Here is a 16,709-nt window from a genome sequence, read left to right on the forward strand (position 1 = left end):
GCCCCAACCCCACCCACGTCAGTAGAGGCCAAGTGGAGAGCTCACCCTTCCACTTTTGCCAGGCTGTAATGAAGTGGCTTAACCCTCCCCGCCACCATCACCACCAGTGTGGTATCAGAGGAAACCTAGTGGAGAGTCAGGACTTTCACAACCACTGGTAGTAATGAGGCCAGAGGTCACTCACTCCCACTCCTGTGTTGTCACTGGAGTCCACATGAGGAGTGTTAAGGCCCCTTACCTCTCCCTACCAGGGAAGTATCAGTGGAGGCCTAGTAAAGAGCTGGAACTCACATATCCACCTATAGGTAATGAAAAGCACGCCTCCTCAGGTGCCAACGCAGGTTGAGTAGAGGCTGAGAGAGTCCAGTACCCAAATGAACTTTTTTTTAAAACATTTATTTATTTGTAAGACAGGGAGAGCACAGCAGGGGGAGCAGCAGAGAGAGAGGGAGAAGCAGACTCCCCGCTGAGCAGGGAGCCCAATGCGGGGCTCAATACCAGGACCCTGGGATCATGACCTGAGCCGAAGGCAGATGCTCAACCATCTGAGCCACCCAGGTGCCCCCCCAAATGAACTTCTACAGCCCAATCGGCAATAGTGAGGTAGCCACTCCCCTATCTCCCATCCTTCTCCTGCTGGAGCAGTGTCAGAGAAAGCCAGCTAAAACATAAGGTTTAAATGGGATCCATATGGTTTCCTTTGAAAAACAAAAGATTTTAATCTTGATGAAGTCAAATTATGTTTTTTTTCTTTTATTGCTCATGCTTTTGGTGTCATATCTAATAATCCTTTGCCAAATCCCAAATCATGATTTCCCCCTATGTTTTCTTATAAGAGTTTTATAGTTTTAGCTTCTACACTTAGGTCTTTGATCCATTTTGAGCTAATTTTTGCATATGGTGTAAGATAAAATTCCAACTTCATTCTTCTGACTGTGGTTATCTAGCTTTCTCATCATTTGTCAGAAAGAACATTCTTCCCCATTGAATAGTCTTGGTGCTCTTGTCAAAAATCAATTGACCATAGATGTATGATTTATTTCTGGACTATCTATTCTATTCTATTGATCTATATGTCTCTCCTTGTGCCAGTACCACATTGTCTTGATTATTGTTGCTTTGTAGTAAGTTTTGAAATCAGGAAGTGTGAGTCTTCCAACTTTCCTCTACTTTTTCAAGATTAATTAGGTTATTCTGGATCCCTTGCAATTCCATATGAATTTTATTTATTTTTTTTAAGAAATTTATTTATCTATTTGACAGAGAGAGAGAGCACAAGCAGGGGTAAAGGCAGGCAGAGGGAGAGGAAGAAGCAGGCTCCCCGCTGAGCAAGGAGCCCCTGATGTGGGGCTTGATCCCAGGACCCTGAGATCATGACCTGAGCCAAAGGCAGACACTTAACCAACTGAGCCACCCAGGCACCCCTGTTTTTCCTCTTGTTAATGTAAAATGTATCACATTAATTTGTGAATATTGAATCACCCTTGCATCCCAGGAATAAATCCCACTTGATGGTGGTAAATGATTTTTTTTAATGTATTGTTGACTTTAGTTTGCTAATTTTTGTTGAAAATTTTTGCACCTTTGTTAATCAAAGATATTGGCCTCTTTTTTTGTAATGTCTTTATCTGATTTTGGCATTAGGGTAATGCTGGCCTCATAGAATATATTTGGAAGCTTTGCTTCCTTTTATATTTTTTGGAATAGTTTCAGAAGAATAGATATTAACTTTTCTTTAAATGCTTGGTAGAATTCACCTATGAAGCCATTGGTTTCGGACTTTAATTTGTTGGGGTTTTTTTTATTATTATTGATTCAATTTCATCACTAGTAATCAGTCTGTGCAGATTTTCTATTTCTTCCTGATTCAGTTTTGGGAAATTATATATTTCTAGGAATTCATCCAATTTCTTCTAGGTTGTCCAATTTGTTGGCATATAATTTTTCATAATCTTCTCTTATAATCCTTTTTATTTCTGTGCTGTCAGTTGTTCTTTCTCCTCCTTTCTCCCCCACCTTATTTCTAACCTCATTTTCTACCAGGCATCCTTGTGTACTGTGTTGCATACTGGCTTTCGTCCTATTTTGTACACACCAAGCACATTCATCTCTTAGAGTATTTGTATTTTCTGTTCCCTCTGTCCAGAATACCCTTCCTCTAGATATCTGCAAAGTTTCTTCTTGCTTTCTGGTCTCTGATAGAATATGATGACTACCTATCAACCTAGTCACTCTCTAGCTCCTGACTCTTTCTACATAGCACTTACCAATGCCATTACATATCTGTTTGCTTATCAACTGCCTTGTTTTCTAGATCATAATTTCCATGAGGGCAAGGATTTTGTTCACTACCAAATCCCAAGAGCCTATGTCAGTATTTGGAACATAGAAGATGTTCAGTAAATATTTGGTAAATGAATGAATTAAGATAATAGGGGAAATGGAACACTAGATTTTCCATAGAGACTGCCAAGCAGAAAGAGAAAAGTGAGAAGAACATGGATGAAAAATCATACCAATATGCATTGAATATGCTCAAAGTGAGCAGACTGCTGCCTGAGTAATAAAGGTCGTGTTCCTGCCCTCAAGTGCAGGAGCTGACAAGGTAATAGCCTGGTAATACCTATAACAGAAGTAAGACAATGTACAGAAGTAATATAATTTTGTGAGACAATAGAAGAATCTGTGTTCATATTTTTAGTAAATCTTTCTACAGAATTAGAAATGAAGAGGTATAAGGAGAAAGCTTATTTTTGGGTTATATAATATGGAAGACAATTTTGGATGATGGTTATGACTATGGCTTGACATAAACTTTGGTCACATTTTCTGAGTAGTTTTGATTCCTTACTAAAGATTGTGAAAGCAAGTTTGGCCTGATTTAGCTAAAGTGACACTAACTTCCTTAAGCAGCAGTAAGCCACCTACTTCATACCAGCATAACCTACTTTTAGACTAATTTCTAGGCAAGTAGATGGTATTCTTGTGGGTGATTCTTGGATTTAGTATATTTATGACTGCTTCTGTTACCACATTCCAGCTCAGAAATACTGGAATACTTCACAGTCTTAGGATTCAATGCCCAGTCAAGCAATAAATGTCATAGAACCTGGGCCTGGAAGATCCAGAGCCAGGATCTAGCCCAGTTTTAGAGTATATTGACCCAGATGGTTTATCAGCATCTCTGTTCGGAAAGGGGAATAATTTGACCCTGCCCTTATGTTATTTAACTCTCCTAACCTTCAGCAGTCCATTAATGATAAGGTAAAGTATAAACTCCTCCAACATCAGGGTTGATTGTACCTATGACACCTATGTTTGGTGGAATTCAGTAGTGAAGCCATATGGGCCTGGGCTTTTCTTTGTGGGTAGTTTTTTATTACTAATTTGATCTATTGACTTGTTGTAGATCTATTCAAATTGTCTATTTCTTCTTGAGTTAGTTTTGGTAGTCTGTGTTTTTCTAGGAATTTGTGTATTTCATTTAAGTTAGCTTGTTTTTTGGCATACAATTGTATGCCATAGTATTCCTCTTCATAGTATTCCTCCTTATCACTTATGGCTAAACTGAACTGAATATTCCTCAAAATGGCCCATGGCTTCCTGCCCTTTCATTTTTGCACTTGGAATGCCCTCAACTTAATCTCTACCTATTAAAATGTATTGGATATCTACTGGTACCAAAACATTCTTCATGTTCTCTAGGGAATGCATGAACAATAGCTATGATAAGGTCTTGGCTTTGGAATAGATAGCTGTCAACAATGTCAAGTGCTGCAGAGAGGTCAAAGAGACCAAGAAATGGCACTTAAATTTAAGAATCTTGAAGTCAGTGTCAGCTTTGAAAAGAACAATTCCAGGACAACGTGGAAGCAGATGAGAAGAAAATAATGAGTAAGTAGAACAATACATGAGCTCCAAGAAAGCAGGGATTTTTGTCCTTTTTATTTACTTTGTTCCCCATCATGTAGACCATGCCTGGTATATTGAAAGCTCTCCATAAATATTAGTTAAATAAATGAATTAATGCATTGGTAAGTGGTGGTTAAAAAAAAAGTAGAGGCAATGGGAGTAATAAAGGAGAAACTAGAATAATGTTGTAGTTGAAGAAAGGCACAAGTTGAACATGCTTTTAGGGGGAGGACTCCAGTGGAAAAGTGAAAAATCAAAGATGTTAAAAAAAAAAAAGATGGTAAAAGAGTTGGGGTACCTGGATGGCTCAGTCAGTAGAGCATGCAGCTCTTGACCTCGGGATCATGTGTTCGAGCTCGGGATCATGTGTTCGAGCCCCATGTTGGGTGGGGGTAGAGATTACTTTAAAAAAAAGATGTAAAATAGGGAAAACTGATGCAACATTATCATTAAAGCAATACGAAAAGGTCACAAATAGTAGAATAGGAAGAGGGAAGTCCCACTTAATGTATAAATAGGCTCATTTGCAACTCTTTGCAAAAAAAATTATTCCTCATTATGGGTTCCCTATTCCCATTAACTGTATGAAAATCCACTCAAACACCCAAGCTAAAACTCCGGTTTTCTTTAACACCTCCTTCTCTTTCGTCTTGCCTGTTTAAAGAAAAAGAAAGTTATCTCAGTTCCACTTCTGTAATGCTCTATTTCCACTCCCATCTTCGATCCCCACTGGCCCTACCCTAGGCGAGCCATTCAACATTTTCTTGACTGGAATATTGATGAAGGATAGTTGGAAGGCAGGGAGACAGGGACAAGGGGCCCCCACACTAAGAGAAAACCACCCTTAAAAGGATTTTACACCACCCTGAAGGGAGCCCCCACCCTTTCCCATGTGATAGATAGGTGACAAAAACCTGATTGGATGACAGGCGCAGGGAGGGTTAATCAGATGGAAACAGACCATTAACAAGCCCATAAAAACCCCTAGACTTAGAAACTCTGGTGGCAACCTTCTTGGGTCCCTTCCTCTGGGGGAGCTTTGTACTCTAAACTTTACTATCACTCAATAAACCTTGCTTTGCTGCCCACAACTCTGTCAGGTCTACCTCTTCATTCTTTGAAGTGGTGAGATCAAGAACCACGGGCACCACCGACAGAGGAAAAAATCCTGTAACAATATTTTAATGATTTTCTGACTATACTCTGAATTCAGTAGCTTTCAGCTTTCAGTCCCTTCTTTACATTGCTATCAGAACTATGGTCTTAGGGGCACCTGGGTGGCTCAGTTGTTACGTGTCTGCCTTCGGCTCAGGTCATGATCCCAGGGTCCTGGGATAATTGGGCTCCCTGCTCAGCGGGAAGCCCTGCTTGTGTTCCCTCTCTCGCTATGTCTCTCTCTGTCAAATAAATAAAATCTTAAAAGAAAAAAAAGAACTATGGTCTTAAAACACAGATATGATCATACCATTTTCCTCTATACACAGTATTGGCAAATATGTAGGAAAACAAGAAGCCTTATCCACTATTGGTGAACGTTACTAGATACCAGCTTTTTAGAGGGCAATTTAGCAATAATTGTTAGGGCAGATTGGTATTATCAAAATTTTAACAATAGTTATCTCCAGGGTTGTGGAATTATGAAAGACTAACTTTCTACTTCTCACAGTATTTCTCACTACTTTTTATAGTATTTAGTATTTAAGTGTTTATAATATCAACTTATATTTTTCAATTTGAAAAAATGAAGACACAAAAATGGAAAAAATTACCTTTCTTTGACGGATTCACACTTTTTAGGTCCACATTCAAGGCTGTTTAAAATGAGTCCCTAACCTACTTCCCTCCACCATTCCCACTTTTCACCCAGGACCGTCCCAGGTAGTGCTTTTCACTTTTCTGTGTCTCTGATATTCCTCTAACTAGAATGCCTTCCTCTTCTCCTTTATTAATCAAAACAGTACTCATCTTCCCAGAACAACTTAGGAGTCACTGCCCTTTCTCTGTGAAGCTTGTCCTCCCATCTGGTTTAAATTGCTCCTCCTTGGTGCTGAGGGGGTAGTTTGTTTACACCTCTAACAGAGCGCAGCTTGGCTTGCATTGTTGTTACTTGTGTCTGATGTCTCCCTTGCCATCTTTTATTCTCCACTTTATTTGCCTTTTCTGTGAAATAAATGTTAATTCCAAAATATTACTCAGATTCCTGTATGTTCCATACATAAATCCATACTTAAATTACACAGTTTTTAGAGATGCATAGCTCAGCCATGTGGGCAATTTCCTTCAAGTCACAAAATGCTAGTATTTGAAGAGAGTGCAGGAATTAATTAAACATGTCTATAGATGCCTGGTGTTTATTCTCTGACAATGAGCCGGAATTATTACCTCACTTTAAGCCTTTCTCTGGTGATTTGTTTACAGAGAGTTGTGCTAAATAGCTGAATTGTTGTCATGACCCTTTGCCTAGATCTTTTCAAAACAGTCATTAGACTTGAGTTTTACATAACAAACACACACACACACACACACACACACACACACACACAATCTCAGAACAGAGAGACAAACTGAAAACAATTCTTAGAATTTTAAGCTTGCACTGTATTAAGATTAGATTTATAGTAATGGGCATAGCCCATAATTTTGTAACTCAACAATAATTAAATGTGGCCACTTATAAGTGCTGAAGTGTCTGTGGTTGCCAAACTGTGATAAAGTGTAAAATTAACTAATTACCTTACATGAATTTGATCAATAGGGCTCCTTTCAATAAACCAAAGAATTAACTACTTTTTGCTGTTTTGGTGACTACACAGTTTCAGGTCCCCAAGTGGGAGTAGCTCTTAAAGCAAAAGTGGCAGCCCCATTATCATTTGTAAATTTCCACTAACAAGCCAGCCTGGCAGTGTCTGTTGGCTGCGCAGGCTGTGACCTTTTCTCACAGCATAGTATTCGTCATTGTTTTGTTTATGAGCATCTATATATGCCGTGGAAGTTCTGGGGAGAGAGTTTCAAAAAAAGAAAACTGAAACTAAGAAGGAAATCAAAAGCAAGAAGCCAGAAATTACTTCTTTAGCCCTTTCTTTATGATCTCAGGACTTTAGGGACCTTGAAAGATTGATTTCCTCTCACTCAAGTTTCTTAAAAAATTAGCTTTGGCTCATACATTTGTAACACAGTAGTTAATGTTACAAGATAAGCAGTATAGGGGAAATGTATCTGAGGGGAAAATCAAGTGCTGGAAGCTCAAGAGACACTTATAAGGTCACAGAACAAAGCTGGTAAGTAAAGTGGTCCCACTATAGACCTGCAAATAGCAAAGGGTCTGCTTCAGGTTAATTTCAGTGTATCTTTCATCACATTTCACTTTTCTTCTCAGCCAGTATTAAATATAAGTGGGCCTACTCAAACCTGTTCTTTGAGTCTTTTGAATTACTCAGTCGAAGAGCAATCATGATTTAAGTTGAGAAATTTGAACTTTGTTTTAGCATCCATCCACTTCCCTAGAATGGTCCCAGAGACTGTACTATCAACAGCAATGAGTGTATTAACTGGGAATTCGTGTTCACAGTTACTTATGTCATTTCAAGAAATTAAATGTACTTTCGGATAAGCACCATTGGCTATCTGAGCTGGAAGGAATATTAGTCTTTTAATTCAATCTTCCTTTATAGAAAGGGTTTCTAAGGCTCAGAACGGCTCCTAAGGATGAAGCAGTTTGCTTAGGAGCAGAGCTGGAATTAGAACCAGGTGTTTTAGCTAATCTAGATTCCTAATCTAGAGCTCTTTATACTCACAGTGAGTAAACGCCAGAATAATTTCTCACTTATAGTCAGAGAAAGTCTCTGTGAATTAATTAATCTTTTTATTTGGATATGTTAATCTTTTAAAATATGCAGAAGACTCATTTCAATATATGTCAGCACTGGGAAAATACTCACAGATAAACTGCCTTAAGAAACATCTTAGAGGGGCGCCTGGGTGGCTCAGCTGGTTAAGCATCTGTCTTCAGCTCAGGTCGTGATCCCTGGGTCCTGGGATGGAGCCCTGCCCCCACCCCCCTCGCCCAGCGAGGAGTTGGCTTCTCAGTCTCCTTTTACCCCTCCCCGCCTTCTTCTCCTGCTTTCTCTCTCTCAAATAAATAAATAAAACCTTAAAAAAAAAAAAAAAGAAGCATCTTAGAGATGCCTTCTAAAACGGTTTGATGGGACTGGCCTGTAAAACTGTCCAATAAACCACAAATTATAAACTTTTAAGAGAACATGAACTGGGACTATTACATTTCTACCTGATTATCAAAATGCTGTGTTAATCAACTTCTTCAAAATTCCCTTCAAGTCAGCCATATCACTGAGGTTCCTCTCTGTGGATGCAACACTTCACAGGCAAGTTCTGAGGGGTACAGAATTCCTGTGAAACACACAAGGCTACTTATCCTCACCTCCTCTTAGTATCTTTTCCCCTAAGACATGGACTTGGCATTTCCCAAGTATGTCACTTAAAGTGTTAATTTAGATTTGAAAAAATGGTTCCATGATCAAGTAAATTTAAGAAATAGAGTTAACTTAGTTTCTTTTATTATGCTAATTTATTTATTCATTCAAAAATATTTCTTCAGTGCCTACTATGTGTCAGGCACTGTTTTAGGTGCTTAGGATACAGAAGCAAAGGACACAAATCTCTGCTTTCATGAAGCTCATAGACAATATGAGGTAGGTAGCTTTTTTGTGTGCTGAATTATTATTTTTTTAAATATTTATTTGAGGGGGGGGCAGGAGAGGGAGATAGAGAATCTCAAGCTGACTCCCCACTGATCACTGAGCCCAATGTGGGGCTCAATCCCATGACCCTGAGATCATGACCTGAGCCTAAAATCAAGAGTCGGACACTCAGGCGCCCTTCTGCTGAATTAATTCTTAAGTTAAATTCCCAGAAATGAGACAATGAATTGCATAATTAATAATTTGCAATAATAATAAGTGCTATGAAAGAAAAATCAAAGTAGTATGGGAAGATATAATAGGAGAATTTATTAGGGACTTGTTACCTTGTGGAGGGTTGCTCCCAATGAGATTCTGAATCTGGCTGTGGGTAAAGAGAACTTGGTATTTTGAAAACCCCTCTTAATGTTTCTGGTCTCTTCCACAGCCCTCCCTTCCTTCTGTGAGAACCCTACACCACACCCTGGAGCTCCATTGGGGCAGAGCAAAACCCGAGCACAGCCAGCTACTGTGGCCTCAGGCTCTTCTTCCCACCCCCAAATGTTCTAGATGAGCAACAAACAACAATTGGCCCTGAAAGGAGAGCCAAGTGACAGAAATTTAAGCATGAAAGAGTGACTCAAGACTCTCACCATTAAAGAATGACATTTCCTTTTAAACTTGACATCTAAGCAAACTTTTTCTGAAATGTAAAAAATATTCACTTTTTTGTCAAAAACCATGAAAGTGCTTATACACTTTGATCCAGCAATCCCATTCCTGGGAATTTCGCTTGAGAATTAATTCAGAAGTAAAACGACAAGGGCACCTGGGTGGCTCAGTCGATAAGCATCTGCCTTCGGCTCGGGTCGTGATCCCAGGGTCCTGGGATCGAGCCCCGCATCGGGCTCCAGCCCCGCATCGGGCTCCCTGCTCCGTGGGAAGCCTGCTTCTCCCTCTCCCACTCCCCCTGCTTGTGTTCCCTCTCTTGCTGTGTCTTTCTCTGTCAAATAAATAAAATCTTAAAAAAAAGAAAAAGTAAAACTACATACACCAAGTTGGTCATTGTAATGTTAAGTGTAATAATAAGGAGGGAAAAAGCAAACAATCTAAATATTCTGCAGTTGGGAAGCTATTAGATTGTGGTATATTAACTTGTGGCCATTATGTAAATGGTAGAAAAATATGAATGAAGTAATGGGTCAATTATATGCTAAGGAATGCAAACTGTATAAAAATGGGTATGTGAAACACAGATGGCAAGGTAAAATGGAAAAGTGGAGTCAATTTGCTGGGGTAGTAAGACAACAGGACAGAAGCCCATCATGAACTGGCCTGTGCAGACAGGAGAAAATTCAGTGGCTCAGATAACCAAGCCTTAGGTAGAACAGGGGTGGCACTGGCTTCAGGGATGTCTTGAAAGAGGAACACAAATTGCCATCAGCACTTTATATCCCTCTCTTTCCACTTCTCTCTGCAGGGAAGCCTTTTTTCTCTCAATCTAGCTTCTTCCCAAGATGAGATCCTCATCTTCCCACAATATGTTTAGATTACTGTAAACTCATATTCTTGTATCTTCCAACTAGGATGAGTTTAAGAGCAATTTAAGAACTCGAGTTTAAGAACAGTTCTGGGAATGGGTTGTGATTGGCCTGGCTTCAGTCGTGTGCCCATCCCTGGGCCAATAACGGCCAGGTTTTCATGATTGGTACCCACCTATCAATGTACCATATGGTCAAGGAATCTGGGTCATTTAAGAAGACAGTCACTTCTGGGGCACCTGGATGGCTCAGTCGTTGAGCATCCGACTCTTGATTTCAGCTCAGGTCATGATGATCAGGGTTGTGAGATCAAGCCCCATGTCAGGCTCCACACTCAGCTCGGAGTCTGCTTGAGATTCTCTCTCTCTCCGTCACCCTGTGCCCCTCCCCCCAAATGCATTCACGTTTTCTCTCTCTCTCTCTCTCTCTCTCTCTCTCTAAAAAGAAAAAAAAGGAGGAGGGGGAAGAAGAAGCAGAAGAGGAAGAAGAAGACAGTCAATTCTGTGTTAGGATCCTGTGTCTAGAAGAAGAGGGAAGCATTTCCCTAAAAGGAGAGAGGTGCTGCTCTCAATAGAAATAATTTGCCTATTGTTCAATTTAATCTTTTAGAAAAATATCTTATTCTCTTAGTACTACTCCCAATAGCAGGTTGCGATTTCCTGATGTAGTGTGTTTCACTATAAGGCCACATAGTACAGCAGAAAGAGCACTACGCTGAATGCCGGGAAAATGGATTCTCCTAGCTTTAACATGAATCAGCTCTGTCCTTGGACTAGTTCTTAAACTTCTCTGGATTTCAGTTTCTTTGTCTCAGAACGGTGTCATCTCCATGAGGGCAGGAACCAAGTCTGTCCAAAATGGAGATTTACACTTGGTAACAACCTCTGGGGCTTGGGTTGGATAGAAGAAGAAGCCGAACTGTGATATGGTTGCAACAAAGACTTCAGATAGTCATGGGGAGCCCTAGACTGAGGATGATCTTTCAGAGTTGTCACAAATTTCACCAAGTTGACCTACTTTATATCCCCATTATAGACTAGATGTGCACTGTCCATAAGAAGGGACCTTAAACTTGGGTGAAGCAGTTTCCTGAGCCTCAGGCAACCCCTGGAGGATTCAGCTGAGAACTGATGGCAGCCTATAGCCCCAGCTGCTGGAAGAGTGTGTGCCTTGGTCCTGAAAGAGGATAGCCGAGCAGTACACTGTGACATCTACTATATATAATCAGTATATTCATAGCACCAATAGGTACAGTGCTTGGCACAGGGTAGGTGCTTATTAATTATTTGTCAAATGAATATGTGAAAAGGAAGGTGTGGAGAGGTGCCTGGTGGCTCAGTCAGTTGGATGTCCAACTCTTGGTTACAGCTCAGGTCATGATCTTATGGGTTGTGGGATTGGCCCATGTCAGGCTCCGTCCTCGGTGGGGAGTCTGCTTGAAGATTCTCTCCCTCTGACCCTCCCCCTACTCATGCGCACGCTCTCTCTCTCTCAAATAAATAAATAAATTTTTTTTTTTTAAAGGAAGGTGTGGATTAGATAATCCCTCTTGACAGTATTGCATACATCTATTTGTCTCCCGGAGGATGTGTGGAAAGGGTGATTAATCAAAATACTCACAGTTTTTGTTATTGTTCTTTTTAAATGAGTAGGAATAGAACTAGGAGAAGAATGTTTACTAAAATTAATGTTGACTGACCTGTTTGGCTAGAGAGCATAAAGCATTCTTTGTGATTAACAGTAGAAAACATTAAGGAAGCAATTACTATAGATATTCCATAGAGTCACACTGTGCTGTCCAATACAATAGCCACTAGCCACAGGAGGCTATTTCATTTAAATGAAATAAAATAAAAAATTTCAATTAAAATGAAATAAAATAAAAAATTCATTTCCTCAATCACACTACTCACATATCAAGTGCTCAGTAGCCATATGTGGCTACTAGCTACCACATTAAACATGCCAAATATTTCCATCATCACAGAGAGTTCTAGTGAACAGTACTGGTCTACACTGAGTAGTTGTGTTCTTACTTCCATTCAATAAAAATCTAATTTACTCTCATGAATTCTGCTGCTCATTTCAGTGAGATGGCTGAAACTGGAGCCAAAACTTTGAAGGGCTTGGGCGAAAAGGATTGCCCTGTATCCACATTTTTTCTTAAAAATCCAAGTAGTGGGGCGCCTGGGTGGCTCAGTTAGTTATGTGTCTCCCTTCGGCTCTGGTCATGATCCCAGGGTCCTGGGATAGTGTCCTGCAACAGATTCCTTGCTCAGCAGGGAGCTTGCTTCTCCCTCTGCCTGCCACTACCCCCCTGCTTGTGCTTTCTCTCTCTCTCTCTCTCTGACAAATAAATAAATAAATAAAATCTTAAAAAAAAAAAAAAGAAATACAAGTAGCACAGGACAGTTTTTTTGTTTTGTTTTGTTTTGTTTTGTTTATTAAGATTTTATTGGTGACAACAGAGCTTAAAACAAATCGACCAGAAATCAAAAGTTACATTGCCTTGGTACAGATGCTCCTCAATTTGGAAAACAGTAACTGCTGCTATGAAGGTGGAGAACAAAGCAAACAGCACAAAGCAGAGGCAAAGCATTCCAAGGAATAGAACAGGGCAGGTGGGTGGGCACAGGTGTTGCCCACGGGGTGTCACACAAGGGGTCATAGCGGAAACCTATCCAAACTCTATGCCTCTATGTGGCCTACTAAAAGAAGGGGAAAACCGAAAGCCCTACAGCAATGGTAATAAATAAGAGGCCTAGCCAGAAGGAAGGTGGCCTGTGTGTCCCCGTCTCCCAAGTACAAGCTGGAATCTGGAGGCTTTGATAAGGGCCAGTGTCAGCCTCACAGGGACGGGGACGCTGGGGGGGCGGGGGGGTGTGTGGTCAGAGTCACCAGGGCCTGGGTAGGCAGGGGATGGTCCCCAAGTAGATGGTTGTCAGGGAGACTACTACCCCCACCGTGGTGTGCAAGGAGCTGGGGAGCACAGGACAGTTTTAAAATGCAATATTTGTTGTAATTTTATCTTGCTCCTGTCAATCTGGATCATCCGGATGTAACCAGGACTAAAGGCCCTGGGCTTCCAAAGGGTGCTCTGCTCCTGGCTCCCCACAGCACGGGAGGCATGCCTGCTCCTTCAAGCCTCAAACTGTCCAGATTTAGACATTCAACAACCAGATTTTCAAAAGAATAAGTCAATTTTTTACTATCTTCCAGAAGATTAACTTTTTATTCTCTTAGTATCAGTATCAGAGGTAAACATATTTGATGTGTTTCAATCTACTGTAGTTATTTTTCTTATACAAACTGTTCCATCATTGGCCGTTGGGAGCATCTTCAAATTGGCTCTAAAGTCCTTTTGAAATGACCTCAGCAGTCTTTGATAATTTCTTTACTGTCTGTTATAACAATATGTACCCATTTTCTAATCTATTTGTTTTGATATTCTTCTGCGAAGACACCAGTCACTCATGACTATGCAGTCCCAGAACCGAGATATTTTTTATATAAGAACATAGAGGGGCTCTTGGGTGGCTCTGTCAGTTGAGCGTTGGACTCTTGATTTTGGCTCAGGTCACAATCTCAGGGTTGTGAGATTGAGCCCCACGTCAGGCTCTGCTTGGTGTGGAACCTGCTTAAGATTCTCTCTTGCCTTCTACCCCCTGCCCCTCCTCCCCAGTCATGCTCTCTCTCACTCTCTCTCAAAAAAATAAAAAACTTAAAAAAAAGAACATAGAGATGCAGTCCTTGTATCTTCAATATATTATGAATAATTTATATTCATTCGTTTTTTAAACAAATAGTTATTGAGAATTGGCAATGTATCAGGCACTAGTACAATTCTCAGTCCAGCAGGAAAAACAATAAAAGTTATGTAAATAGGGTGCCTGGGTGGCTCAGTTGGTTAAGCGACTGCCTTCGGCTCAGGTCATGATCCTGGAGTCCCGGGATCAAGTCCCGCATCGGGCTCCCTGCTCAGCAGGGAGTCTGCTTCTCCCTCTGACCCTCTTCCCTCTCGTGCTATCTCTCATTCTCTCTCTCTCAAATAAATAAATAAAATCTTTTAAAAAAAGTTATGTAAATAATTACATGTACTGGTTATATGCAAGCATGTAATAGTGAAAAGCACTATAAAAGAAAAGGAGAGGGCACAATGAGAATATATGACACCTAGTCCGAAGAGTTGGGGAAGGCTTTCCTGAAAAAGTCAGAGGGAAGCTTGAAATGCGAAGGGTAAGTAGGATGATGCAAAGGAGTAGAGACAGAATAGTATGTGCAAAGTCTGGAGGTGGAAAATACCACATTCAGGAAACTGAAAGGCTTGCATGAGTTGGACTGTGGTGAGGACAAAAAGGTACACGATGGAGCTGGAAATGCATGCGGAGGTCAAATCATTCAGAGTCTCGTGGATCAGGTTAAGGATTTTAGACTTCATCCTAAAAAGGATGGGAAGCCACTGGAGTGTTTTAAAAGAGAAACAACATGGTCAGATTTCCATTTTTATGAGGCCACTGTACCTGTTGTGTGGAAAATGAATTGGTAGGGGCAAGAATGAAAATGAAAATTGGGTGGGGTGCCTGGGTGGCTCAGTTGTTAAGTGTCTGCCTTCGGCTCTGTCATGGTCCCAGGATCCTGGGATCGAGCCCCGCATCAGGCTTCCTGCTCAGTGGGAAGCCTGCTTCTCCCTCTCCCACTCCCCTGCTTGTATTCCCTCTCTCACTGTGTCTCTGTCTGTCAAATAAATAAATGAAATCTTTTTTTTAAGATTTTATTTATTTATTTGGCAGAAAGAGCAGGAGAGCACAAGCAGTGGGAACGGCAGAGGGAGAAGGAGAAATGGGCCCCCTGTCGAGCAGGGAGCCCAGTGCGGGGCTCAATTCAAGACCCTGGGATCATGACCTGAGCTGAAGGCAGTCGCTTAACCAACTGAGCCACCCAGGCGCCCCTAAATAAATAAAATCTTAAAAAAGAAAATGAAAATTGGGGGCTATTGCCTGTGAAAAACTGTAGCGGTTTGAACTTAGGTGACAGCCATGAAAATAGAAGTAGATAGATTCAAGAGATTTACAGACAACCAAAAGCCAACTTTGTGCTTACTTGGAAAACAACAGAAGCATTCTCCCTAAACCGAGTGTTTTTAACTGACTGTCTTTTTTACAGGAGTAGAGATAGAACAGCATGTGCAAAGGTCTGGCAGTGGGAAACACTTTGTCGCATTCAAGGAACTGAGAGTCCTGCTTGAGATGGCCTGTGGTAAGAGAAGACAGGGCATGTGTTGAAGTTGGAAAGTCAGTAAGTCCAGAAGTAGTGAACAGAAAGTGAGGCAGTGGAGGCCAGGGAGACAGACAGAGTGGCCGCTCAGGGAGCAGGATAGAGTGCTAGTGATCTGTGCTTACCGAAGTGCTCAGCCCCACCTGCTTCCCCTCCAAGAGGGCAGCATAGGGATTCTTCACTGCTACCTTCAGGGTAGCGCTGTAGACAAACTAGACCTTCGTGAATGCCTCCTAAGATCGCTGGGCTGAGGGACCTTGCTTCTTCCTAGCTCTCACTGGAAGTTGGTGACTTAGCAGTGCATTTTTCAGTTCTTCACAAGACATCCCCACATTTGACTTCATTCATACCAGCAGGGGATGAACTTGGCACTGTTTTTCCAGGAATGGGATGAGTGTAAGAACCTCTACTCTCTCCAGGCCAGCCCTCCTGTGGTGAAATCTGCTGCACATATGCCAGAAAGCCAGCTTATCACAGGGTGCAGTTTGTGGTTAGGAATGGAGGAAAGCTAACCTGATAGTTGAACAAGACCCTGACCTCATTACCCATTATCCTGCCCAAGAGAGTTAACAAAGGAAGTGGCAGTGTAGACCTAAGAAACACAATTTCACACACCTAACTAATGCCTGATTTCCTGTCCCACAGTAGCTTGCACCCTGGGAAGGTGACTTGAAGTCCATTTCCTGGAACAAAGGCACACAGCAGTCCTGCTTTGTGAGCTGCCAAGTAAAATTGTCAGCATCTATTTAAGAAAACCAGGCCAGTCTGGCTGTGTTTATTGAGAGTAGCCATATGAGACAAAGAGGAAAAGAGTTTTCGTTCAGTTCATTCACAGATATTTATTGAGTGTCTATCATGTGCCAAGTCTTGTTCTAGCTGGTAAGCCTACAGAAATGAGCCAAGCAGACAACACACTTGCCCTCACAAAGCTTACATTCTTAGTCGGGGGGTGGGGGAGATAGACAATAAAGATAACAGACAAAATATCTATATATTAGGAGGTGGTAAATGCTAAGGTTTCAGTTAGCATAAAAAGGTGTATGTAGGACATTTTAAGGACACAAAACGGGTGTTGGTAAAGAGCATGGATAAGGTGAATATTAGTTATTATAGTAGATATAGAGTGATCATTGAAGAGCTTCGGGAGGTGGTATTTAAGCTAAAACCTGAAAGATGAGGAACCAGCCTTGTGAAGAGTGAGCGAGAGGGAGAGAGAAATGTTACAAAGGCCTGAGTGAGACAAGAACATGGAGTGCTCAAAAGACAGAAAGAAGGCCAATTTCTA

General features: G+C 41.1%; 1 long non-coding RNA gene across 1 annotated transcript in view; it reads left to right on the forward strand.

Moving 5' to 3' along the window:
* Nucleotides 1-12,483, forward strand: part of LOC141373616 (uncharacterized) — an 80,483-nt gene extending 68,000 nt beyond the window's left edge. The window contains exons 4-5 of the long non-coding RNA XR_012379817.1: nt 8,528-8,625; nt 10,596-12,483. This is a non-coding gene — a long non-coding RNA (uncharacterized lncRNA). The remainder of the gene's footprint in view (nt 1-8,527; nt 8,626-10,595) is intronic.
* The last annotated feature ends 4,226 nt before the right edge of the window (nt 12,484-16,709 follow it).

Source organism: Callorhinus ursinus, unplaced genomic scaffold, assembly GCF_003265705.2.
Source record: "Callorhinus ursinus isolate GAN/ISIS: 27379988/994484 unplaced genomic scaffold, GSC_fseal_2.0 scaffold10, whole genome shotgun sequence".
NCBI lineage: Eukaryota > Metazoa > Chordata > Mammalia > Carnivora > Otariidae > Callorhinus > Callorhinus ursinus.